This window comes from Oryctolagus cuniculus, chromosome 17, assembly GCF_051225735.1.
Source record: "Oryctolagus cuniculus isolate XC-2025 breed Fujian yellow rabbit chromosome 17, ASM5122573v1, whole genome shotgun sequence".
NCBI classification, from domain to species: Eukaryota; Metazoa; Chordata; class Mammalia; order Lagomorpha; family Leporidae; genus Oryctolagus; species Oryctolagus cuniculus.
The window spans coordinates 17,011,551-17,037,487 of NC_142883.1; the positions used below are offsets into that span (position 1 = coordinate 17,011,551).

At 44.2% G+C, this 25,937-nt stretch overlaps 1 protein-coding gene and 1 non-coding gene across 8 annotated transcripts in view; one reads left to right on the forward strand and one right to left on the reverse strand.

Annotated features, from left to right (window-relative positions):
• KANSL1 (KAT8 regulatory NSL complex subunit 1) overlaps window positions 1-25,937 on the forward strand; it is a 184,846-nt gene that overhangs the window by 31,530 nt on the left and 127,379 nt on the right. Inside the window, exon 1 of one of the 7 annotated variants that reach the window (XM_089316870.1) lies at window positions 7,128-7,243. The exons of 2 other annotated variants lie outside the window; for them this stretch is intronic. The gene's annotated coding sequence lies outside the window, so the exon portion shown is untranslated. 4 more of the 7 variants (XM_002719458.6, XM_002719459.6, XM_070060559.2 and 1 more) reach the window with 4 other exon arrangements.
• On the reverse strand, window positions 23,659-23,962 carry LOC149121112 (signal recognition particle RNA). The gene has a single exon (XR_016224432.1).

Consider the following 25,937-nt stretch of genomic DNA (forward strand, 5'->3'; position numbering starts at 1 on the left):
TTCCAAAGAAGCTCCTGGCTCCTGGCTTTGGATACGCCCAGCTCTGGCCATTGCAGTCATTTGGGGAGTGAACCAGCGTTTGGAAGATGTCTCTTTCTTTCTGCCACTGCCTCTCTGTAATTCTGCATTTCAAATAAAAGTAAATAAAAATCTTTTTTTAAAAAACTAACTTCCTTGGACCTCTCTCTCTCTGTCTCTCCTCTCTCTGTGTAACTCTGACTTTCAAATAAAATAAATCTTTTTTAAAAAAAAAAGCTGATAAAAAACTAACTCCTTGATGAACTTAGTTAAACATTCATATAAAGTCCTGGTTAAACTTCATATACTGTGGGCCGGCAACGCGGCTCACTAGGCTAATCCTCCGTCTGCGGCGCTGGCACACCGGGTTCTAGTCCCAGTCGGGGCGCCGGATTCTGTCCCAGTTGCCCCTCTTCCAGGCCAGCTCTCTGCTATGGCCCGGGAGTGCAGTGGAGGATGGCCCAAGTCCTTGGGCCCTGCACCCCATGGGAGACCAGGAGAAGCACCTGGCTTCTGGCTTCGGATTAGCGTGATGCACCAGCCGCGGCGGCCATTTGGAGGGTGAAGCAACGGCAAAAGGGAGACCTTTCTCACTCTGCATGTCCCCCCCTCCCCCCCCCAAAAAAAAACAACTTCATATACTGGAAGTCATTGCTGGTGTAGCTACTTTCAAATCCAGAATTGCAGGAGTAGGCATTTGGCCTAGTTGCTGAGATGTGGGTTGGGGGGCTGGCGCTGCGTGGTAGGTAAAGCCTCCATCTGCAGTGTTGGCATTTCAAACGGGCGCTGCTTCAAGTCCCAGCTGCTCCACTTCCAATCCAGCTCTCAGCTATGGCCTGGGAAAGCAGTATAGAATGGCCCAGGTCCTTGCCATGGGAGACCCGGAAGAAGCTTCTGGCTCCTGGCTTCAGATCAGAATGAACCAGTGGATGGAAGACCTCTCTATTGCTCTCTGCCTCTGCTTCTCTGTAACTCTGCCTTTAAAAAAAAAAAAAAAAAGATGTTAGGGTACCCATATTCCACCTGGGAGTCTGTGGGTTCAGTTCCCAGCTCTGTCTTCTGATTCCAGCTTTCTGCTAATGCAAACCTGGGAGGGCTTATGATACCTGGATTGAGTTTCTGGCTCCTGACTTCAGCACCCTGGCCATTGTGTGCATTTGAGGAGTGGACTAGCAGATGTCTCTGCCTCTCAAATAAATAAATGATTTTTAAAAAAGATATATTTTATTTATTTGAAAGGCAGAGTTACAGAGAGAGAGAGAGAGATATTCCATCTGCTGGTTTGCTCCCCAATTGGCTATAAAGGCTGGGGCTGGGCCAGGCCAAAGCCAGGAGCCAGCAGCTTTTTCTGGACCTCCTACATGGGTGCAGGGGCCCAAGCACTTGGACCATCTTCCCACTGCTTTCCCAGGTATATTAGCAGGGAGCTGGATCAGAAGTGGAGCAGCCAGGACTTGAACTGGTGTCCATATGGAATGCTGATGTTGTAGGCTGTGGCTTAACCCATTATACCATGCCACAGTGCTGGCCCCATAAATGATTTTTTAAAATATCTGGGACTGCAGGGGAGAAAACCAACCAATTTTAATTATAGCTTGTGGGAACTTATTTAAGTGATACAGTTATATTCAGTTGACTTTTAATGCTATTTTTTGAATTATCCCAAAATTATTTCTGGATTTAGGAGAGCTTTCAGGGTTAACCTATAACATTACTTACTGTTCTTATTAAAACATGGTTAAATCATGAAACTGCCTCACAATTAGGTTTTCTTCTCAATGAGTTACTGGGTCACTTTTATAGTGACATGATAAGTTCTTTATGTAAATTCCAGAGTTTGTACTGCTTAGTATTAGGAGGAAAATTATCTTAAGTTTATGTGGGATTTATACTAAGGAATGCTATGTATTTATAGAACTTTTCCAACTGCTTCAAATTGTTTAGTCTTACTGGAAGTTTGCTGATGCTGGATTCAGTAGATAAGAGTATATGACATTCAGAATCAGTTGAGTCTTTCATTTAATGAAAAAAATCCTGACTGCTGAGCTACTTGTAGTCATTTTAATTAGTGTGAGAACTTTCTTTTACGTGCATTTGGCTCCATCCTGATACTTGTGAAACCGAGAAATAGGGAGTATTTGGGTTTAATACCCTTATTATGTTTACAGTTCTTGTTCACTAAGTGAGTAGAATGTTTCTGTTGGAAGGAGGGGTTGTAGTGAACAGACTGAGAGTTGGAGACTAAGACCCTGACTCCTATCTGTCTGTCATCTTCAAGGCTTTGGGCAATCTTCTAAGTGGCTTCTACTGGCCTCATTTTCACACTGACAGAATATACAGCTTGAACTAAATGACCTTGAGTATTCTTTCTGCATTCCAAATTTCTTTATTTAAATTTCTTTCTGGCTTTCTACTATTTAGCTGGTTAAATATTAACATGAAAACACAGATCAATCTCATTTAAAGAGATTTCTTTCATGATATGATTTTTTTTAATGTTGGCTTAATAGGTTTGAGCTTAATAGGTACTCATGAATTAAATGTATTGTAACCTTTTTATGTGTCTTTAGACTTGTAGTTACAAATAATATTTCTCAGAATGTTTTAAGACTTATTCATTCATTTAAAAGTCAGATTTAGAGAGAGGGGGAGAGAGAGTGATCTTCCATCTGCTGGTTCACTCCCCAAATGACTGCAATGGCCAGGACTGGGCCAGGCTGAAGCCAGGAGTTGAAACTCCATCTGGGTCTCCCATGTATCTGACAAGGGCCCAAGCACTTGGGCCATCTTCTGCTGCTTTCCCAGGCCGTTAGCAGGGAGCTGGACTGGAAGTGGATCAGCCAGGACTCAAACCAGCACTCATGGGATGCCAGCATTGCTGGTGGCAGCTTTACCTGCTGTGCCACAATGCCAGCCCCTTCAGAATGTGTTTAGGGAGTTCCGAGTATGATTGTGTATAGTGTTATCTGAGTTAATGAATGAAAACATTGTTTGCTGGAGACTGTAGATAAGCATTTATTTCATTTCATTTATTTATTTGTAAAGCAGAGTTAGAGAAGGAGAGAGAGGGAGACATTTAAAAGTCAGATTTAGAGAGAGGGAGAGAGAAGGAGAGAGAGTGATCTTCCATCTGCTGGTTCACTCCCCAAATGGCTGTAACAGCCAAGACTGGGCTGGTCTGATCCCAGGAGCTAGGATCTTCCTCCAGCTCTCCCACATGGGTGCAGGGGCCCAAGAACTTGGGCCATCCTCTGCTGCTTTCCTAGGTGCACTAACATGGAGCTGGATCTGAAGTAGGACAGCTAGGACTCGAACCTGTGCCCATTTGGGATGCTGATGTTGCAGGCAGTGGTTTAACCCACTATGCTGCAACGTTGGCCCCGTAGGTAAGCTTTGAAAGTTTGAATTAAAAAAAGAGTTGCTGATGTTTACTTAATTCATATTTAACCTTTCAGTTTTAGAACTGTGAGAAATACTTGAAGTGTCATTCAGTAATAGTAATAATAAAAATTAAACTTAAGAGGTAGGTATTATCTCCATTTTATAGAGCAGAGTAAGTATTTTGCGCAAAGTAACATGGCTGGTGTGATGGAGGCAGGATTAAGATCTCAGGCTGCCCCTGAATCACTGTGTTACACCTTTTCTGTTTATTCAGCGAATAATTATGAAACGTGTCCTTTGTTCCAGGCTCTGGATTAGGTCTCAGGAGTGTGATGGTGTATAGCAAAGTGGGTCCCTGTCCTTTTGGAACTTCAGTGGTTTAGGCTGTAGTACTTTGTCCTGAGTTACTGTGATTTCTTTAAGTAAAAAAAAAAAAAGATATAATTCCTTGTCCCTTTGAGATTAGTTTGGACATATGAGATGCTTAGTTTGGGATAAAATATTCTGTTTAAGAACTTGTGAGTTGATGTTAGAAGGTCTGTTGTGGGGAAGTTAGAGAACACCTCTTTGGAATGTGTTTGTTGTATGGGGAGAGTGATAGATTTTAGACTTTCGGGCTAGCTTGAAGAGCTAAGATGGTGTATGCACACCACCTCAGAGGAACTGCAGAGAGCACACTTAGCCACAGGGAGTGCAGTGCCACCCAGCTATGTTATAAGTAGAGTGAGTGAGAGCACTGGTGGCAGTTCAATATATCACATGAGTTTAAGGTGGATTAGTGGGGAGGAATGATGGTGAGCAGGGATGGTCCTTTTCTATGCAAAGAGAATAGATGGATATGGAATTGTGTATGGGTACAGGAAGGGTGGTCTCTTCTGAAGAATAAATAAATTAGTTACCTAAAATATGATAATGTAATCAAAGTAATAAAGTAATATGCAAATTCTTTCCAAAAGATGGAAAGTTAATCATCATGTTTTAGGCTTCAGGTCTAAGAAACCTAACTCAAATAGGCTTCACTAATCGAGGGGTGTTTTTTGTTCCATTGTTCTGATGTGGCTGGGCGTCCAGAAGTCACACAGATGTCGGGATTGCTTGAGGTGCTTGAATGCTTTTAAGGCCCAGGTTCGTGGCAGCTCTCCATTCTGCCCCCTTGCTGGGGGCGGGGGAGCGTCTTCAGGCTTGCTGCAAGGGGACTGGTAGCAGTGTGAGATGTCAGTGAGGAAGAAGAACTGTTTTTTCCTCCATCTCAATTTTAGGAAGAAATTGAATTCGGTGTTAGATACCTTCTGGAGGTGCCTTCTCATGTCTAACCAGTTCCTGACCAATTATTGGCAAAGAGAATGGGTTTAAATCAATCACTTGAAGTAGAGTGGATATTGAAGTCAACCATGACTGTTCTAAGAGTGACTTGAAAAGTGAGACTTACGTGTGTGAGATTTAAAATAGCCTTGCTATCAACTGTTTTTCTGGAGGAATTTTAAGAAACCACATTTCTTTCCCTAAGATTTTTGTGTCTATAATGGCTCACCTTTGGATGTCTTTATTTGTAAAAATTAGTGCCTGAGTACAAAGATACCTGGTTTTGGATGACTGTGTAATACAGGTTCGCTGATTTAAGTCCATAAATATTGTGAACTTCTGATGAGAGAAAGTTGGTATTTATTTTTCTTCCAAATGCATATTTTTAGAGATGAGCATTTCACAGCTTTCTCCTAATCCACTGGAAAAAATGTATTTCATAACTTTGGTTATTTAGGGGCCTAATTAAAACTGACAGTTGAGTTTCTAAGAGTTGCAGCAGTAGTAAGATTGATGATTTTGTGCTGGATGTCTGAATATAATATACACTGCAGTATACACTGCAAAGGGCTTTGCCTTATTTGGCGTTTTTCTGTTAATTTAGATTTCAGAATACTCAGATTAGGGCTCTAGTTCGCCATCTATTGGTCATGATTGTGTGTTAACACACTCTGAATTTCGTGGAATTACCATTTATGTGGAATTCTGTGTATATATTTTTAAAAATCAATTGAATTGTCTTCCCTAGGATTATCATTTAAAAAGCTAAGACTAAGTATCATCTCTTTTGGATATATATTAGCTTATTCTTGGTGTAGTTTGGCCCATTTTTAATATTTGGGGAACCATGACTATGCTTAGAGTGTGATTTTTAAAAAGAATACAAATGGAAACTCACAGAAATATAGGTGCAGATGCTGTAGGAGCTGGTGAGTTAGTGTAACTTTGTGGGCAGACTAAAATTGTTCTGAAACTATAGTGAGGGTGTTTTTTGATGAGCAGAAATGACGCATAACACCGGATATTGGTTCTGGTAAACCACAAAAAAGTATTGAGCATTTTACATCTTCCTTTTTGGTAGTATAGTATACCTTTCTTATATGCTGAATTTGATGATTTAATTGTTGGAACTGTTCCTTTTTCTTGTCACTTAATTTTTTTTAAAAAATTGTATTTGAGAGGCAGAGAGAGAGAGAAAACAATAAACATTCAGACAGACCGAGAGATCCCATCTGCAGGTCCATTCCTCAAATGCCTGCAAGCTAGGAACTGAGTCCAAGTCTCCATGTGGGTGCCTGGGACCCAGTTAGACCCAGTTAGCAGGTGCAAGACTGACAGGGAGACTCCAACCCAGGCACTCACATGGGATTCAGGCCTCTCAAAATTGATGCCTCCCCCAACTAATCTTGATGAATCCCTAGGTTTTTATTTGTATTTGTTTATTTGAAAGGCATAGTTAGAAAAGTGGGGAGAGATCGTCCATCCGGGCTGGGTCGGGCCAAAGGCAGCTGCCAGGAGCGGCTTCTGGGTGGAGACGGGGCCCTCTTCCGCTGCTTTCCCGGGCGCGTTAGCAGGGAGCTGCATCAGGAGTGAAGAACTGGAGTCCGTGTTGAATACTGGCACTGGGGGTAATGGCTTAACCCGCTGTGTAACAGTGCGGGTCCCCTTAGGTTACTTTACATCTCAAGGCACTGAACTCATCTTTTGGCAGCTTTTCCTTTAGTTTTAAAGGATGGTGGAATTGCACTTTGTAGAGACAACACTTTTCCTTATTTTGTTAAATTTCTTAAATCTAGAAAGTTTCGTTATTTTAAGGCCCTGTTTGGAAAAGGAGTAAAATAATGAACCGATACACTGGTCAGGAGAACTGGTAAGATACTGTAACTTTAAATGAACTCTGGTAGCAAACTGGGAAGTTTGCTTTTCGTTGTGAGATTTGGGTTTCTCTATGAGTTCTTTGTTAAACTTGAGCATGGCAGTGAACTTCCTTTTGGTGGCGGCAGAAAGCATAGATACTCATTGTGTAATGCCATTTGCCTGTTTTGGCGGATCTGCCAAGTCCTGACACCCCAAACAAGACGCGTGCTTCTTGACGAAAACTACACTTCCCAGCGGGCCCGGCGCCGGTGGGCCATCACTTCCCCTCCGGCTCCCGGCGGCCCCTTCCCGGGCTGGCCTGGCGCGGGCCCCGCCTGCGCCTGCGCGGTGGCGCCGTGCACTCCCGCCCCTCGGCGGCTGCGGAGCGCGGCGTTGGGGCTAGTGCCCGGCGGTGCTGCAGTGTGCTGAGGCCGGCAGCTAGGACAAAGGGCGGGCGGCGGGAACCGCCTCGCTGGCCAGGGGGCTCCGTGCCCGGCGCAGCGCGCTGTTAGCGCTGGAGTAACGTGGCGCCGACGGCCTTCGCCTCCTTATCACACAGTGCACACAGCTCCTCGCTCACGTCCCCTCGCTCCGGCGCGAGCCCCTCGTAGCTTTGCCCCTCATAGCTGGCGCGCGGCACCGCCAGCCCCAGCGCCGACAGAACGTGACGGCGTCCGTGCCTCAGGTCAGCCTCCCCGCGGCCAGAGCCAGGGCCCGGCGCCCGCCTGCCGCAGTGCCGCGTGCGGCACGCCCGGGCGCCTGGGGTCTGGCGCCGCGGCCTCCGCAGATGGAGGTGGAGAAAGCGGCCGGCGCGAGGAGCCATGACTGAGGCGGCGGCGGCCGCGCCTCCTGGCGGCCCGCGGGGGCGGCGCGGCGGGCGCCCCCTGGCGGCGCGCCGGGGCGGCGCGGCTCTTCGCAGCCGCTGCCGCAGCCGGCGGAGGCGCTGCTGTCCCTCCTCCCCGTGTCCCCGGCGCTCGCCCGCTCGCTCGCTCGCTCCATTCTCCCTCCGCTTCAGATTAAAGGGGGGGAGGGAAAAGGAGCTCGGCCGCCATTTTCCCAGTGCCGCCGCCACCGCCGCCACCGCTCGCCGAGCCGGCGGGAGAACCGAGCGCCGTAGCGAAGCCGACTCGACTCGCCGCGGCGGCGCGGGGGGCGGCCGGAGCGCGCTCCCCGGCCGGGAAGAGGCGTCCGGGGGTGGCGTCCGGGGTGCGGGCTCGGGCTGCAGACGGCGGCGCTTGTTTGTGCGGGGCGGGGGGGCGGCTTCACCCTCTGCCCCCGCCCGTCCAGCCTCCCGGCCGGGCTGCGGTCCCCGGCCGTGCCCAGGCCCCGGCGGAGCGGCGGAAGGCCGGAGAAAGGGCCCGAAAGAGAAGAAAAAGCGGCCGCTCCCCGTCGCCTTCCCCTCCCCCTCCGCCTCGCCCCCCCGCCCGGAAAGTCAGGGCGGCTCCGGGCGCCGGGGGGGAGGAGAGCGGCGGGCCCGGGCCGGAGCCGCCGCCGCGCGCCCCCGCCCGCCGCGGCCCTCGGCGCCCAGGCCGGGGGGCTGTTTGCAAACTGCGCCCATTTTGTGGGGCTGAATCCGCCCGGGCTACGCTCCTCCATCACGTGGTAGGTGCTGCTGCTGCTCCTCTCCTCCTCCTCCCGCTGCCCTTTCTCCTTCTCCTCTCTCCCCGTGGCTCCCATTTCTCCCTCTCTTTGTTAGTTGTAACTAGAAAGGCAGGGCAGGGGAGGAAAAATCCCCAGAACTTTAAATGGCCTCTCCGGGCTTCCCCGCTGCGGGTCCGGGCTGGGAGTCGCCCCAAGGGCGGGGGTGTGCGGGCCCTTCCCCGCCAGCTGCCGCCTCGTTCGCTAGCTTCGGCTTTGGCGTTCTATTTAAAAAGGCGGCCCCAGAAACATGGTCTGTGCCCGTAAAAAATGCCCAAAACAAACTCTGCCTCTCGCCTTTAACTTCTTTTGCCTGCGAAAGGCCTTTCTTTGCTGAAACATCTTGCGCGTTTCACGGTTTGTATCACAACTCTGATTGTTTCATGTATTTATTATTTTTGTTGCTTGTGAATTGAGGTCACTTACGTTTTCAGATCTAGTCTCCCTCAGGCGGACGTGTTTGCTGTGTGTGTGTTTTTAAAACTAAAGAGGAAGAGGCATTTATTTGTTTTTTAGTGAGTTGGAATCTTACTGCCGTTTTGGGGGGCCTCTTTTCCGGCTGACGGTCTTTTGATTTTCGGGAAATAATTGTTTTCCATACGCTAACTAACGCTCCTCCCATGTTTTACTTAAAAATCCTTTTGTTTTGCAGTGTTGGAATCCCAGTTTGGGTTTTTAGAGAAACGTGTTACTTAACTATTGCTTATTGATTGCCTTAGGGGAGAAGGGGGTGACATGATGGCGCCACTTTAAATTGCTCTTTCCTCCTCCCCCGGTTTCCCCCTTATCCTGGAGGTCACTGGAGCACTCTCCGTGACCTGTTCACAGAACTGTCCCGGAGGGCGCGGGCGGCACGCTCGTGGGGACGAGACTTCGGAACCCGGAGGGTCGGCGGACCGAATCCCGCGGTCCCCAAAGTTCCCAGAAGTCTCCTAGTCCTCCGGCCTCGCCTCCCTCCCCTCCATTCACAGTCCTGGTGTTGCCATCTCCTTTGTCACGTGGCTAGCAATCATTGTGTTTTTTTGTTTGTTTTGGGGTGTATGTTTATATTTTTAAATGGTAGCCCAGAGGAACCTTCTCCCACCCTGTTAGGGAGATCAAAATGTTTTAGTTGTTTTAGTTTTAGAGTCGGAGAACATTTTAAAATAAACGATCAAATTACATAATCTTTGACTTGCATAATCATGATATAGTTGTAGATTGTTACTGAACTTGGTGTGGAAAGTACTTCAAAGTATGGAAAGTAGTACGTTAGGATATGTGTTCCGTTTCTCAGGATAGCGTGTGGTTTTTATTTTCCCTGCTTTTTGGGTCATTTAAAGTACCACTATTTACAAAGGCTTAAGTGGGTGTGTTTCCCCTCCCCCTCTTTTATAGGCTGCACTCAGTTCCTTTTCTAACGCACAGACCAATTGAGAAAATTCCAAGTGTCTGCATGCTTGTCAGTTAAAACTGTGTTTCTTTTTCTCCTAACAACAGTGAATACTTGTAAGTCATAATTGTTTTCTACCGAAGGGTTTTTCATGAACATTTCTGTTGCATTGTTAATCCAGAGAATATTTGCCTTTAATCCTGCAGCTTTTAGAAGAAAGTTATTATCTGTTGCTTCTTGTCAGTTTTCCCCACGGTTGGGGAAATTTCTGTTGTAAAATACACAGTATATGTCTCTTGTTTTTACGTAGTTTGATAGACGTTTTTCCAGTTTAAAGAGAGTAAATCTGAAACGCAGTGATTCTTGAGCATGCATTGATCTGTTTCCTCTGATGTATATTTTCAATGGTTTGGGCCATTTTCTTTGCTAGCAGTTACATCATGTCATGTGATATGTGCAGTGTGATGTGTAGTTCTAAAAATAAGGCAAGGTAAAAAATGCTTATCCCTTGGGAACATAAAAAATGTTTTGTAAGTGTGGGATAACTGTCTTCCCTCATGGACTTCTCAGTTGGGTTTCCACTTGGTTCATCCAGCGAAGTGTACAGTTGTGACCTTTAGCGTGTGCAGTGTGCTTGCTGGGGCCCTCATGATTGGAGGTGGTTGACTGTGTTTCTCAAGTGTGATCTGCTTGGAAGGAAACATTAGGTGAGACAGAGGTTATTAAGATTAGTCTGTATTCTGTTGAAGATGGTGGTCTCTGATGACTGCCTCATTTAAAGATATATAAAAGGATATTTGTGCATTGTGGCTGTAAACAGCTAAAAGAGTGATCAGTTAAGTATTAGAGCCTTTGTGGTAGGGTGAGGCTTTTGATCTTCCCCCAAATATGAATGTATTGAAGTGAAGTATTCGATTTTCCACATCTTTCCTGAAAGCCTGATTTAGAACATCCGTATCTGATTTTTGTTCTTTACCAAGGTGAGATGTTAAATTTTTGTCTGATTTTCGGTCTTCCTGCCCACACATGTTATTTGTGTGGTTAAACCTGCAGAGCACTCTTTGATTGTTAGGTGACTTATCGTTATCCTATTGAGGAAAGTTCTGGAGGCTAGAAAATGAGTAAGGCCTTAATTTACTTGTGAACTTTTTATCAAGTTGAGAAGAAAGGAAAATAGCTATACTCAGTTTTTTTCTTCAAACACTATAGATACTCTTCTGTTTCTAGTAGTGAAATGCTATACTGTAACCAGTATCTCTGCATTCTCTAGAGTTACGGAGTTGACTACAGATTTGAATTGTATTTTAAACGGAAGAATAAACTAATTTTAGGTATGTTCTGTTTCATAGGACCTTATTCATGTAATCTGTAAACATAAGGCCACTGTGGTTGATGATACTTGTCTGAGAAGTGTTTGAGTGGTTCTAGTTAAGACCTTTTGTGAGTAAAGCTTAGTTATTAGAAAATCAGTTTTTAAAATATTCTTTGAAAAAACTAACCTGTACTTGATTCTATAGACAATAGTCATAGAAAACTATGCGTTTAAAGAGTAATGTATATTCCTTTTATATTTATTCAGCTTCTTGGAGGTTGAGGGCATTGGTAGTGGCTGCCTTTTTTTTTCTTGGTGAGACAATTAAGGTGTAGCAATTAAGTGATCTCTTTTCTGTAGACATGTATGAGGACATTTCAGCAAGTTCATGGGAAAATTGGAATTAAATGATAAATTCATTTTGGTGCAACAAAGATTGAATCCCGTGCATAGCTTTTTCATAGTACATGTTTCCATGACTTTTTTTTTTTTTTTTTAATTTACTTATTTGAGAGGCAGAGCTACAGACAGAGACAGACTAAAAAAAGGGTCTTCCATCCACTGGTTCACTCCCTAAATGGCAGCAATGGCCACAGCCGGGCTGATCTGAAGCCAGGAGCCAAGAGCTTCCTCTGGGTCTCCCACGTGGGTGCAGGGGCCCAAGGACTTGGGCCATCTTCTACTGCTTTCCCAGGCTATCAGCTGGGAGCTGGGTCTCAATTGGAGCAGCACAACTGGGATGCTGGTTCCTCAGGCAGAGGCCCCGCCCACTACACCTCAGTGCTGGCCCTCCATGACTTTTTGAAGACCTTGCCTGTGCTTAGATTTCTTTCGTTTTTTAAATTTTGAAATTTTTTTTTTTAAATGGCTGCAATGGCCAGAGCTGCGCCGATCCAAAGCCAGGAGCCACGAGCTTCTTCCGGGTCTCCCACACGGGTGCAGGGCCCCAAGGACTTGGGCCATCTTCTACTGCTATCCCAGGCCACAGCAGAGAGCCGGACTGGAAGAGGAGCAACTGGGACAGAACCGGCGCCCCGACTGGGACTAGAACCCGGTGTGCCAGTGCCGCAGGCGGAGGATTAGCCTATTGAGCTGCGGCGCCGGCGCATATGCTTAGATTTCAAAACTTTTTGTGCCAAAATAAACTTACCTTTCATTTCACTTTCCACAGATTTTGAAAAATATGTATATAGCATTTTACAATTACTGGTCCTCCCCCCCCCCCCAAAAAAAAAAAAGGTCACCACCATTCCCTTGAGTTTGGAGGGAAAGGAAAAGTGTGGATTCTGTGGTCCACTGTCTCAAAGCAGATCTCATCATTTAGTGTTTAGAGTTTCAAAACACCCTTCTTTGCTGTATTTTGTCCATCTCAATAAGTTTCTACTTTGATTGATTACATTGTTTCAGGTCTCAGCATATGTTACATTAATGCCCTTTTTACTTCCTCACTTTATGAAGGCCTTCAGCGCAGGTGTCTCAAATGAAATGGCCCCAAATACCTGACTTGCCTACTGTGACAGTGCAAAGATTTGGACCATGTCCTTTCCCTAAAATAGGACTTTCACTGTTTCTTGGAAATCTATATTAAGCCTAGTTTTTGAGTCCTCATGTTACTTCTGAAGATGTATGTTTAAATTACAATTTCTACCTTGATAACTTGCATATTAGCCTCTTGGTGTACTAAAAGTTGTTAAAAAAATTCTTACCAGAGCATAATAGTGCATAACAAAAATACGACTCACTCCCCAGTACTTCTCATTCCTTGAAATGTGACCTCATAATATAGTTAGAAAAGACAGATATGCCACTGTACTAGAGGTCCCCAACATGTGAAGGCTACCAGAGAGATGTGAGGTCAGTGATATCCTTGAGTGTCACTTGGCAGATTATTGGATAACTGTGGGTCATAGGAAAAGACCAGTTGATGTGTTTGAGGGTAACTGCTAGTTACCATTTGTGTTAAGTCATGTATTTGTCTTTGAAGATGGAGCATAAAAGTATGTAAGAGAAAATAAACCAATAAATGTGATTTGCCAAAATGCCCAGACTCCAATAAGGGTTGCAGTAGATATTTTTTCTTTATGCGTTGAGCTTTTTCTTTTCTTTGATAGGATAAAGGTAAAGCTAAAACGCAGAGGATGTGGAAAATGATTTCTCCAAAGTAGAGAGCACAACTCACAAATGAAAAACTTCAGGAAGTCTAAAAGAAGAATTTAAAAGATTGTAAACCTTTATGCCAACAGGCCCTTCAAGATGGAGAAAACATGTTAAATTCTGTTTTCACTTTGGGTGGCAAATAATAATTGCTTAATAAATGTTACTTTGTACAAGACTTGCTTTTCCAAGATTTTAAGCCAGCTCCATAGGGATTTTAGCATTTGACTACCCTCTGTCAGGGAACTATTTAGCTGTATAATTTGTTGTAGTTAACTGTAAGTGTACCTGTTTTTTACTAGTTCTATTTTTTTTTTTTTTTTTTTTTTTAGAATTGAATATTCTTTCCAACATGTTAAGTCAGGAAATGTAAAGTAGAGGTTAATGCAGTGCAGTCTTATCTAAACGTTATCAAAAACTTTGGTTCTTGTTACTTGAACCAGGAATCCTAAATGAGATGTTACTCTGAATGTTAAGTGTAGTAGATTCTGTTCTTGTTTAGCCAAAGTTGCTTGAGTGGCCTCAAGCTTAACGGAGTCCCTCACCTTTTAATTTCTTTATAAAAAGGGAGCAAGGTGAGGTCAGACTGGTTACATTCAGTTGGAGGGGAAGTGTTGGGGAATAAAAAAGATGAATAACAATTTTATTGTTAAGATGATAAACTAAAAATTGCTAAGAATTGATATCCAGACTTCCTGTTGGTACTTGCCCTTTGGTCTTTGGAACTGCTTATTAGCACCTCCACCAGAGGGTGTGAAGGGATAGAGAGTAAAAGCTAATGAGTTTGACGTTCACAAATATAGAGGCTTTGCAGAAATATCATTCTAGTGAGTTGAGTTGTCAGTAAAGTTTCATTAAACTGTTAACACATTTCCATGGAGAACAGAGGGTGTTTGAAGATCTCAAGTGTATGGACTGCAGTTTTTTTTGCTGTTAGTCATTTACTGCTTAGCTCCTAGTCTTGGGCACCTTCAAGACAGAAAGATATTAGTGTTAACGTTTAACATTTCCCAGACATTGAAAAAATTAATTTTCAATGAGATACCTAGAATTTGGCCATGGACCCCCAAGAATAACTTTTGCTTGGAATCTTCCAAGAAGTTTCTAATTTTAGAATTGTTCAGAAGCACTTTTATCATTAGAGTTTCTTAGAAAGAGAGAAAAGTATATTTTTCTACCTTACCTTGTCTTAGAAAATTTGAATTCAGTAACAGGATAGGAATAAACACCACTGATAGTATGATATATAGTCATCCTTCTATGTATATAGTTTTGTTAAATGTGACTCTAGTTGTTATGTTATGCTTTGTTGCTTAATTTTTTTTAAAGATTTATTTATTTTACTTGAAAGAGTTAAACAAAGAGAGGAGAGATAGCGAGGTCTTCCATCCGATGGTTCACTCTCCAGTTGGCTGCAACGGCCGGAACTGCGCCGATCAGGGGCCCAAGGACTTGGGCCATCTTCTACTGCTTTCCCAGGCCATAGCAGAGAGCTGGATTGGAAGAGGAGCAGCCGGGACTAGAACCGGCATCCATATGGGATGCCGGCACTTCAGGCCAGGGTGTTAACCCGCTGTGCCACAGCACTGGCCCTGCTTAATTTTTTTAAAATTAGGTGGTTTTTTTTTTTCTTCTTTTTTTAAGGAGGTATTACATTTCTGAAGTGAAGGAATCATATATACATTTTTGTGTACCCATGAGAATATTTCTGTTGGGTAGATTCTTAGTATAATTGCTGAGTTAAAGTTTGGATAATTGGCATTTAAAATTGATAGATTGTACCTTCAAAATATTATACAACCAAATTTAATAGTTTTAAAAAGTGCAGTTGGGTTTTCCAAGCTGGATACAGGTGTTTGGCATGTGAATGACTGGAACTTGAGGTAGGTGAAGTCTGTTCTAGATTCAGTTGATGCCTGCTTCTTGTTGACATTGTCATCACCTCATAATCAGACATTCCCACTTATGTGCTAATGGATCTGTGTCTGATGCATGTAACACAGAATACTCGGGTTACTTAACATATGTTGATTTACTTTCTGCCAAGCTGTGTGCTGCATGTAGAGGATAGAGAGAAAACAAGTACCCTCCATTTTTTGTTTTTAAGATTTATTTATTTAAAAGGTGGTGTTACAAAGGCAGAGGCAGAGAGAGAGTTTTCCATCCGCTGATTCACTCTCCAGATGGCCTCATTGGCTGGACCTGGGTGGATCTGAAGCCAGGAGCCTAGAGTTTCTTCCAGATCTCCAACGTGGGTGCAGGGGCCCAAAGACTTGGTCCATCTTCTGCCTTCCCAGGCCATAGCACAGAGCTAGATCAGAAGTGGAGCAGCCGGGACTAGAACTGGCGCCCATATGGTATGCCTGCAGTGCAGGCAGTGGCTTCACCTGCTATGCCACAGCACTGGCCCCAAGTACCCTCCTTTTTAAAAACAAAGTTACTTTATTTGTCAGAACGAAGGACAGATAGATCTCCTATCTGCTGGTTCACTCCCCAAGTGCCTGCAATAGCCAGGTCTAGGCCAGGCCAGTTCCTGATTCCAGGAGCCACGAACTCAATACAGGTCTTCCATGTAGGTGGCAGGGATCCAAATACTTGAACCAGGGGGTAATGCCCTGACTCCCAGGATGCACATCAGCATTGGAAGCTAGAATTTGGAGCAAACCTAGGCACTCAATTTGAGATGTGAGTGCTCCAGGTGGTGTCTCAACTGCCAAGCCAAACACCTACCCCCAAGGAGGGAAAAGACAGATAATTTGAGTTGATTTTACACTATGAGCTATCGCCCAGGGAGTCATAGCAGTGCAGATCGGAGCTTGGAGGAAGGGAGGCAGGAAGGAATGAAGAATGTTTGAAAGAGCCTTTAATTTTAGAACTGAGCCTTGAAGGAATAGCATGAGCGTAGCCACACCTGAGATGCAGATGGCTGTGGGGAGGACAGGTTGGTGTTGAGGTTGAATATAAAAAAGCAGGTTGGCACAAGCGTGTAGGGAGTTTGGATTCATCCTTACCCTTCGTGCCACTGAAGAATTTTAAGCAGGACATGGTCAGATTTACACCCCCTTCCCCCTTCTTCCCCTTTTAATAAACATTTTGTTAGTGCACTCTAGACTGGAGGCCTGTTGACAGGAAGGAGGAAGAATCACTGAGAAATTCATACTGTCTGAAGGACTGCAGTGTGTAATGAATTTGTGAATTTAGGCAGTGGCACTAAGGGTGGAGGGAACATGCCCTTCATTCTCTTACTGAAACTGCCCCTCCACACAGTGCACCCTTCCGAATGCAGCAGAATGTGGTCCCTTCCTGGAAGCCTGCCTTGATTCTTCAGGCAAAACACAGTGCATTAACACCCAGGCAACTTTGATGAAAAATCTTACTATATTTGGCACTAATGAAGCATAATTTAAAAAAAAAATTTGAAAGGCAGAGTGACAGAGAGGGAGAGACAGAGATCTTTCATCCACTGGTTCATTTCCCCAAAGGGCCACAGCAGCCAGGACTGCTCCAAGAGCCAGGAACTCCGTTCGTGTCTCCTGTGTGGGTGGCAGGGATCTGAGTCCCTGAGCCATCATCTACCACTTCCCAGGTGCTTTAGTAGGGAACTGGATTGGAAGTGAAGTAGCTGGAACTTGAACCTCAGACTTGGCAGTCCTGTATGGGATGTGGCCATCCCAAGCAGTGATTTAACATGCGTGCCACAGGACCACTCTCAGGAAACTTAAAATTTTTGGTGTCTGCTACATTAGACCTCAGACTCCTGTGTAGTCCATTTTTTGTCTTGTCATCATTGGAAGATTTTTAAATGAGGTATTTATAATGAGAGGTAAGTCAGTGATTGAGATCATGATTCGCTCACAGAGGGAATGTTGAGGGGGCAGGAAGTGGTTTTGGACTTGGTATTGTGGACAGAGAATGGGTTTTGAATATGGGATGCTTGAAGTAGCTGTGTGGACAGAAAATGCTGTATCCTACTCATTCCTCAGGTTTCAGTTTAAATGCTATTTCCTCTGGGAAATTCTCCCTGACTCCCACCTACTACTTTGCATGTATGAGGGCCCCCTATTGTGTCTAGGGATTCCATGATCATACTGGTGTTTATCCTTTCTATAGGTACTTAGGTGGTGCTTTGAGTGCTATAGACATCTTAATAAAAATTGGAGATATGCAGTGGGAAGCGTTCCCTCATTGATTTTCCTCTAAAGACTAAAAATCAAACTCCAGTGTCTAGCAGCTAAAGCCCTTCATATTTAAATCTAGCTCTAAACTGCCTGGTGCAGTTCCATAAAAACATGGGTTTCAGAGCGAGAGGGATGGGTTCTGTCTACTGGTTCACCCCCCAGATACCCACAGCAGGTGGGTGGCCTAGGCCTGGGAGCCAGAACTCAATCCAAATCCAGCTCTCCCCACCCAGGTGATAGGAATCCAATTACTTGGATTACCTGCTGCCTCTCACTGGGATTAGCAAGAGCTGGAGCAATTATGGAACATGGGTGTCTTAACTGCTAGGCACAATGCCCATCCCCAAAGCATAAATTTTAGAGTTAGAGATTCTGCCCCTGACACTGAGTAGTTGTATGATCGTGGACTAATTACTTAACTTCAGAACATCAAGTTTCCTCACCTATAAAATGAGGACAATGATGGTATTTACCTTACAGTGTTACTGTGAAAATTGAGAGAATGTAATCAGTGGCTGACATACTAAAAAGCCAATTAATGTTGGTAACGTTACAATCATAATAACCTATCCTCCAGTTAGTTATTCCTTTAGTAATTATTAACCCTTTTCAGTTAAAAAGCTTTGTTGGCATCAGAAAGTGTTAGGGACTTTGGGAGGCCCACATTATTTCTTTGTTTTATATATAAAAAAAGACTTGTCTCCTCTCCATTGTGTTCCATAACATCTACATTTGTTTCTGTGTAAAATAAATACTTCCCAGTGCATCCCATAATGTGATTTCCAGTTTTTCAACACAGAGCACTAAGCAGTTGCTCTTTTCCTCTCTGTTTTTGAGAAGCTGTACATATACTACCTGGTTCATTTTTTTTTTTTTTTTTTTTTTTTTTTTTTTTTGACAGGCAGAGTGGACAGTGAGAGAGAGAGACAGAGAGAAAGGTCTTCCTTTGCCGTTGGTTCACTCTCCAATGGCCGCCGCGGCCGGCGCGCTGCGGCCGGCGCACCGCGCTGATCCGATGGCAGGAGCCAGGAGCCAGGTGCTTTTCCTGGTCTCCCATGGGGTGCAGGGCCCAAGCACCTGGGCCATCCTCCACTGCACTCCCTGGCCACAGCAGAGAGCTGGCCTGGAAGAGGGGCAACCGGGACAGAATCCGGCGCCCCGACTGGGACTAGAACCCGGGGTGCCGGCGCCGCTAGGCGGAGGATTAGCCTAGTGAGCCGTGGCGCCGGCGGACTACCTGGTTCATTTAAGTTGTGGATCACCCTTCAGATCCTCCCTATTGGATTATTTTCTTGATTAGAATGTATTCCTCTTTCTGTTTTTAGCAAAATCTAAATACTTGAAAGACTACCTCACAAATGCCCCTCCCCCTCTTTTAAATACTACCTCCACCCAGTCAGTTGGTACTTCCCATTACCAAGTTCTAGGTAGAGTTGGTGGGCATGTGAAAGAAGGGTGGTATTAAGGAACTTTGTTTGTCTTGGAAATGTAATTTATAAATTGACAATTAGGAAACACTTTGATAATATGAATTGAATGATAGTAACTTTTAAGTGTATTGTGCAATTTAAACAGGAAAACAGTGATAAGAATCTTAAGGATGAAGAGTTGTTTTTAGATTTAAGCTTTGGAAGGAGTCTGCCTATTCTGTTGTGGGTCCACCTCATTTGAGGTTCCCGTTGCAGCCTGTCTGGATTATTGCAGTAGCTTTTTCACTACTCTTTGCCACGTAGGTGCAATTTTACATTATTTATTTATTTGAAAGAGCTACAGAGAAAGAGAGGCAGGCCGTAGCAGAGAGCTGGATCGGAAGTGGAGCAGCTGGGACTCGAACCAGTGCCCACATGGGATGCTGGCACTGCAGGTGATGGCTTCACCTACTATGCTACAGCGACAGCCCCAGTTTTACCTATTTTAATCCATGCTGTCCAACTGGTCTTTCTAGAACACAGCTCTGATGTGTCACTCCCATTAGACAAGCTTCTGGTGATACTCTGATTTCTCTTAGTAAAGGTTGGCTATTCACGGCTGTCTACTAATGATCAGACTTCAACTACCTTTCCACCTTTTTTTTTTTTTTTTTTTTAAAGATTTATTTATTTATTTGAAAGGCAGAGTTATAGAGAGGCAGAGAGGGAGAGGTCTTCCATCCGCTGATGCACTCCCTAATTGGCCACAATGGCCAGAGCTGGGCCGAACCCAAGCCAGGAGCCAGGAGCTTCTTCTGAGTTTCCCACGTGGGTGCAGGGGCCCAAGGACTTGGACCATCTTCTACTGCTTTCCCAGGCCATAGCAGAGAGCTGGATCGGAAGTGGAACAGATGGGACTTGAACCGGCACCCATATGGAATGCCGGTTTAGAAATACCTTTTTCTATACTGTTCCTGCTATTAAAATACACTTTGTGTTTCCAGCAGATTGTTCATTTCTCTTAACCCTAAGGATGTCCTGTGTTTTCCCACAGTTTTGCTTTTTATTTTGCCCTTTTCTCTCATAAGAATGCCTTGTTACTTTCTCTCTAGTCTAGCCTTTCATGTAATGAAATTTAAGATAATTTCTAAATCTCACATGAAGTTTGGGTGCTTCGTGGGCATTACTCCCCTGACCATCTGTTCTCCTCCTGATTCTTTCTCCTTTCCACTGTGCAGAATATAAAGGTAAATTGTGAAGAAGATGTTAGGAACATCATTATGAACAAACTTTTCTTCCTCTTGACAATTTTTGCTTCAGTTTTCAGTGCAAGTGTAGTTTTTTGGCTTGTCCCCCCAGATGGCCTAAACTTTCCCCTTGGATAACAGGAGCATGATATCTGCAAGTGTGTGTGTGTCTGTAAAATCTTTTTCTCTTTAGGCAGTGGTCCTCAATGAGAATGTGTGATTTGGGCATTTCCCCCACCCCTTGGACTTGTCAAGAGGCATTTTTGTTAGTGGAAGAAGGATACTGCTGGCATCTAATGGGTTGAGGCCAGAGATGTTGATGACTATCCTAGAATATACAGGGTAGTACCTCATGTCAGAAAATTATTGGACCCAAGATTTTTTTTTTTTTTTTTTTTTTTTTGACAGGCAGAGTGGACAGTGAGAGAGAGAGACAGAGAGAGAAAGGTCTTCCTTTTTGCCGTTGGTTCACCCTCCAATGGCCGCCACTGCAGCCGGCGCACCGCGCTGATCCTGGCAGGAGCCAGGAGCCAGGTGCTTTTCCTGGTCTCCCATGGGGTGCAGGGCCCAAGCACCTGGGCCATCCTCCACTGCACTCCCTGGCCATAGCAGAGAGCTGGCCTGGAAGAGGGGCAACCGGGACAGAATCCGGCGCCCCAACCGGGACTCGAACCCGGTGTGCCGGCGCCGCAAGGTGGAGGATTAGCCTATTGAGCCACGGCGCCGGCTTGGACCCAAGATTTAAGTTGTGCTGGAATTGAGAGGCTCTGTCATAGGTGTGTGTTTGCCTCTGAAGTTCCACTGGGGTTGGGTGGAAGCATGTGGTGGAAAGGGACACTAGGGGTCAGAAATGGGAACTTTATCCCAGCTTGTATCTCTCATAAAATGTATATTAGTGGATGTAAACGTTTAAGTGTTCAGTAGAGAAGAGCATGACTCTCCAATGGGAAGTTTTCCTTTAATGTGTTTGCTTGATAAATACATTTTACATTTTCCCCCTAAAATGCTTCGTTGGAACTAGGAGAGAAACGATTAGTTGCCTAGCCTAACCCTTTATAACTAAACAATATCGATTAGATGGCCTTTCTCTTTTGTCTCTACAAGCTTACTGCAGAATTTTAGTTTACTGGTATGTCACAGCAGGTACAATAGCTTCATCTGTACTACTTTGTCAGATTGTAGATTACCAGATGAAATAAACATTGGAATCTTAAAGGCTTGGGTTTTTATTCTGAATATATAATTGGTTTTTAATACCTGTCTCCAGCAGTAAACTGGAAATTATAATCTGAGCCCTAAACCTACTGCCTAGGTTGTTACAAGGATTAATCAGTTAATTATAGCTTTTAATGCTTCATATTCTTTGGAGAAAGGTGATTTATCATAAGCTTAAGTTTGACAGTTTTTCTCTGCTTTAAACTGTTGGGTAAAGCTTTTGGTATTTGTTAGGTCCAAGTGGGATGGAAAGGGGCTGGCGCCGTGGCCCACTTGGTTAATCCTGTGCCTGCGGTGCCGGCATCCCATATGGGCACTAGTTCTAGTCCAGGTTGTTCCTCTTCCACTCCAGTTCTCTGCTGTAGCCCAGGAGGGCAGTGGAGGATGGCTTAAGTGCTTGGACCCCTGCACCCACATGGGAGACCAGGAAGAAACACCTGGCTCCTGGCTTCCGATCGGCACAGCTCCGGTTGTTGTGGCCATTTGGGGAGTCAGCCGTTGCGGCTTTTTGGGGGGTGAACGAGCGGAGGGAAGACCTTTTTGTCTCTCTCTCTCTCACTGTTTGTAACTCTACCTGTCAAATAAATAAATAAAAATTTAAAAAGTGTGATGGAAATCATTGTTTTAATCAACATTCTGCTTGGAATTTAGTTAAGTTTAAGAAGCTATTTGATGTTTTACTTTACTTGGGCTTTTTGGTGTTTTAAGAATTTCCATTATTTGCTTTCTACTTCCTTTGCTTTTCTTTTTTTGTTCATTCTTTGAAGCACTAGCCTGATCCTTAGCTTTTCTTATGCAGGCAATACATAATTATGGTAGAGCTATTATGTAGGCAAAAAAAGACTCTTTTATTTTTTAAAGAAGATTTATTTATTTATTTGAAAGGCAGCCTTAGAGAGGAGGAGAGACAGAGAGATCTTTCATCTGCTGGTTCACTCCCCAAATGGCCGCAACAGTTGGAGCTGGGTTGGCCCAGAGCCAGGAGCTTCTTCTGGGTCTCCCACATGGTTGCAGGTATCCAAATACTTGAGCCATCTGCTGCTGCTTTCCCAGGCACATTAGCAGGGAGCTGGATTGGAAGTAGAGCAGCCAGGACTCAAACTGGCATCCACATGGGATGCTGGTGCTACAGCAGCTTCACCTGTTATGCCCTAGTGCCAGACTCCTCGTTTCCCCCCACCCCCTGCTTTATTTATTTATTTGACAGGCAGAGTTACAGAGAGGCAATGAGGAGACAGAGATCTTCCATCTACTGGTTCACTCCCCAAATGGCCACAACAGCCTGGGACAGTGCTGGGCTGTGCCAGGCTGAAGCCAGGAACTTTTTTTTTTTTTTTTTTTTTTTAATCTAGGTCTTCCCAAGTGGTTGCAGGGGCCCAAGGACTTGGGCCATCTTCTGCTGTTCTCCCGAGCTCATTAGCAGGGAACTGGATCAGAAGCAGAGCACCTGGGGCTCAGACTGGCATTCATATGGGATACTGCCATTTCAAGCAGCAGCTTAGCCGACTGCTCTACAACACTGGCCCTTGCACTGCTATTTTATGGTTGCGTAATATTCCATTGGGTGGAAAGTTCATGATTTAATTCTTGCACATTTAGTTTTTCTTTTGTAAATAACATCATGAAATATTAAAATCTAGGCTCAGAGGGTAAATAGTAAGCAAAACAAGAACAAGTTCTAAACTTAAATGCTGATTTATGTCTGTTGTAGCTAACGATGCACCCTAGGTGCCATGTCCATTTTTTTGGGTGTGTTTTTTTGTATGTAAGTACATTGATGTTTTTGAGAATCATTAGCTTTGTATTATGTACTAAAAAGTCTTACAGAAACTTATTCCTGGGGCTGGCGCCGTGGCGCAGTAGGTTGATCCTCCGCTTGCAGTGCCGGCATCCCATATGGGTGCCAGTTCTAGTCGTGGCTGCTCCTTTTCTGATTCAGCTCTCTGCTATGGCCTGGGAAAGCAGTGGAGGATGGCCCAAGTGCTTGGGCCCCTGCACCTGTGTGGGAGATAGGGAAGAAGCTTCTGGCTCCTGGCTTTGGGTCGCTGCAGCTCCAGCCATTGCAGCCATTTGGGGAGTGGGCCAACGGAGGGAAGACCTTTCCCTCTGTCTGTTCCTCTCACTGTCTGTAACTCTACCTCTCAAATAAATAAAAAAAGAAAGAAACATATTCCTTCTACGTTGGCTTTCTGTCATCAGATTATAATAATAGTATAGGTAGTAATGTGTTTGTGCCAAGTACTAGGCTAATTAAAAATATGTGAGATAGGCTGTGTTTTCTGTGGGTGAGGAAACTGAGGGGACAGAAAAGGGAAGTGATTTACTGGGGTAGAGCCAGGATATGAACCCCAGATTTGCACAATTGAGTCAGTACTCACCTTAGCTGTGAGTGCTTTTGGTGGTAGTGTTGAATCTCAGTATGGCATTGTAAGTCAGTTAAGAGAGGTAAATAGATTTAGATTTTGTGGGGGGGGGGGGGTTTGTGACAATTGGGCCATCCTCTGCTGCTTTCCCAGGCCATAGCAGAGAGCTGGATCAGAAGAGGAGCAGCTGGGACACGAACCAGCGCCCACATGGGATGCTGGCCTTCAGGCTAGGGCGTTAACCCGCTGCGCCATAGCGCCAGCCCCACAGTTACCTTTTAATTCAATTTTTCACAAAGTTTTTGACCTGCTCTATTTCCGACTTGGGCCTGTTCACCCCTCCTTAAGCAACCTGGTGGTCCCCTGCTCCTGGCCTGTCACCATATTGATGCCAGACTTAGCGCAGACACCAGATTGGCATAGCTCACGGCAGCCCAAAACCCCTGGACTCAAGTGATCTTCCAGCCTCAGCCTCCGGAGTAGCTGGGACTACAGGCACAAACCACCATGCCTGGCTTCACAAAGTTTTTGAGGACCCTGTTAGTGACTGTTCCTGGCTGTGCATCCTATGGGACTGTTGAGACCAAGGAGAGAGTAAATAAACTTTTGCTTTGACATGCATGTGATTAATATTGCGTTCATAGATGGGATTTCAGAGGGTTATGGTCAGAAAAGTTTGAAAAGAGGTGGAACTTGAGTTAGTGTGTTTTTTTTTTTTAAGTTGTAAATTTTAAAGAATTAAATAATTCTAAAATAACCTTGGAGAATTTCCTTCTGCGATGTTAATTATGACCCTGGGTGCTCCTGGGTTTCCTAAGATTTGTGTAAGTTGTGTAACGTTGTCCTTTTCGGGTTCCCAGAGGGAGGCTCTTCCTGCTGTGGCTGAGGCTTACACTGTAGTACTCTCAGGCAGTAGGGTGCAGCTACTCTTTTCACGTGCTGTGTTAGTCATCTGGCACTGATAACATGCCTCTTTGCATTGCTAGTATCAACTGTGTACTGATGTTAATTTGAAAGACTAGGAAATTGAATTAATAGGAAAGATCTAATGATTTTTGTTGATGGGGAAAATGCTTTGCATCTTATAAATGGACTCAGTATTTTGAACAATTATTTTGCATTGATCCCTATCAGTAAGTCTAAATATAAATATACTGAATTAGCAATAGCATTAAATTTAAAATTGAAGGTGGGAAAAGTGAACAGAATGTTTTAGGTCACACAGAACAGCATATGCTATAAAGTCCATAAGGAATAAAATTCTGTAAGCCTCCAAGATCCAGTTCTTTTATAGAATGTTCACAGATAGGATCTGTATTTGAATAATGTTTGTATAAATGTTTTCTCATTTACTAAGCATTTTTAATGAGTTGAACTGTCATACTGTGTAAAGAGTCTTGGTGTGTAGGGCTTACTATGTCTGTAAGAAGTGTTAGAAAGATTGGAGATTGCTGTCTTGTGGCAGGGGAGAGAAGGGAGGGTTTACTTAGTTCAGTGGGAAACTTTGGGCTTCAGGGCCCCTTTTCACTTTTAAAAATTGTTGAAACAGGAAGAGCTTTGTGAGTATTAATTTACCAGTAGTTGTTGTATTAGAAACTTCGAGAAATTGAAAAATAATTAGTTATTTTTGAAATAAACTCATTACATATTATAAAGAATAGCTTTTAACCAAAACAAAAATTCAATGAATGACATTGTTCTTTAGTTTTGATTGTTTTTATTGTCTGACTTAATAAAAAAAACAGTTGGGTTCTCATATCTGCTGCATTCATTTTTTTGTGATACTGTGATATGTTGTTTTAGTTCAAGTGTATAAAGAAAATCCAGCCTTTCAGATTTTAATAGAGTTGGAAAAGAAAGTAAATTTAATAGTCTTTTCAATAAATGTGTATATCCTTTGACATTATACACAAACTGAACAAAAAAGATTAGTTGTAATGTAGAATCTAAAACTGTATCACTAAGCTTTTCATTCTCTGTTATGTTGAAACTGTTGGTGTGTCTTGCACTTGATTTTACCCCTGAATGATTTTCTAACATGTATTGGTCATTTGATCATGCACAGGGTTATGCAGATCTTCCAAGTGCTGACACATTGTATTACATGGTATCAAAACCTCACATCCATTAATGTCACCACTAAATAATTAGAAATAGATTTTTTTTTTGACAGGCAGATTGGACAGTGAGAGAGAGACAGAGAGAAAGGTCTTCCTTTTTCCGTTGGTTCACCCCCCAGTGGCTGTTGCGGCTGGCGCACCGCGCTGAGCCAAAGCCAGGAGCCAGGTGCTTCCTCTTGATCTCCCGTGCGGGTGCAGGGCCCAAGCACTTGGTCCATCCTCCACTGCCCTCCCGGGCCACAGCAGAGAGCTGGACTGGAAGAGGAGCAACTGGGACAGAATCCGGTGCCCCAAATAGGACTAGAACCCGGTGTGCCGGTGCTGCAGACGAAGGATTAGCTTATTGAGTCGCAGCACTGGCCTAGAAATAG